Source organism: Canis lupus, chromosome X (genome assembly GCF_003254725.2).
Source record: "Canis lupus dingo isolate Sandy chromosome X, ASM325472v2, whole genome shotgun sequence".
In the NCBI taxonomy this organism is placed as follows: Eukaryota; Metazoa; Chordata; class Mammalia; order Carnivora; family Canidae; genus Canis; species Canis lupus.
Window position 1 is genome coordinate 14,837,918 of NC_064281.1, and position 1,312 is coordinate 14,839,229.

The 1,312-nt window shown below is 43.2% G+C and overlaps 1 pseudogene; it reads right to left on the reverse strand.

The window, feature by feature from the left end:
- Positions 1–239: 239 nt before the first annotated feature.
- On the reverse strand, positions 240–1,039 carry LOC112655246 (peptidyl-prolyl cis-trans isomerase A-like; annotated as a pseudogene).
- Between the last annotated feature and the right edge of the window lie 273 nt (positions 1,040–1,312).

Sequence of the window (1,312 nt, forward strand, 5' to 3'; positions counted from 1 at the left end):
GGTTCTTTTTAAAAGATTTTATTTATTTATTTATTCCTAAGAGACACAGAGAGAGAGGGAGGCAGAGACACAAGCAGAAGGAGAAGCAGACTCCATGCAGGGAGCCTGATGCAGGACTCGATCCTGGGACTCCAGGATCATGCCCTGGGCCCAAGGCAGGTGCCAAACCACTGAGCCACCCAGGGATCCCCTATTTTTAAGTTTTTATGTTAATTCCAGTTAGTTAACATATAGTGTTATCTTAGTTTCAGGTGGACAGATAGTAATGCAGGTTTTAAGTTTCATTCTGACACATATTTTTAAGCAAAAGTCTTTTTTTTTTTTAGTTTAGTTTTTGTTTCCTAATTATAAACTTAACTGCAATCCAGCTAGACTTGAAAGGGAATAAGGAAAATATGGAACCCATAGAGCTTCAGCGGATGCACAAAGATTATAGGATATTTTTAGCAGATAGGGGTGAAGGGGTACCCTCTTGAGCTACAGAAGGAAGGGTCTGGTAGTTAAGATACACAAGTCAAATTTATTAGATCTGTCCATGCTGACCTTGCTGGTTTGCTGGTCTTGCCATTCCTGGACCCAAAGCGCTCCATGGCTTCCACAATATTCCTGCCCTCTCTCACCTTGCCAAAGACCACATGCTTGCCATCCAACCACTCAGGCTTGGCAGTGCAGATGAAAAACTAGGAATTGTTTGTGTTGGGTCCAGCATTTGCCACGGACAAGATGCCAGAACCTGTGTACTTCAGGATGAAATTCTCATCAAATTTCTCCCCATAGATGGACTGGCTACCAGTGCCATTGTGACATGTGAAGTCACAACCCTGGCACAGAAATTCCAGAACAATCCTGTGGAAGCAGGAACCTCTATAACCAAAACCTTCCTCCCCAGTGCTCAGAGTACATAAGTTCTCTACTGTCATTGGAACTTTGTCTGCAAACAGCTCATAGGAGACGCGGGCCAAGCACAGTCTACAGTGATATCAAAGAATTCAGAGGGGTTGACGCTGGCTGGGTGGTGTGCAAGGCCCCGGGGCCGCATCTGCAAGGCCCAAGCACAAGTTTTAAATTCAACTTAACCAGTGTGCCAGTCTTTTCCATTATAATTTGTGCTTTTTGCATTTTGTCCAAAAACAAATACTCTCTCCAATCCTGGCAATACAAAGATACAGTCACTGCTTATTATTTGCAGATTCTGTATTTGCAAAGTCACCTACTCACTGAAATTTGTAACCCAGAATCAATATTATGGTGCCCGTGTGCAAGGTAGTGAAATTTTGAGTTAAACATGTACCAGCTGAGGTCAAACAAGGTG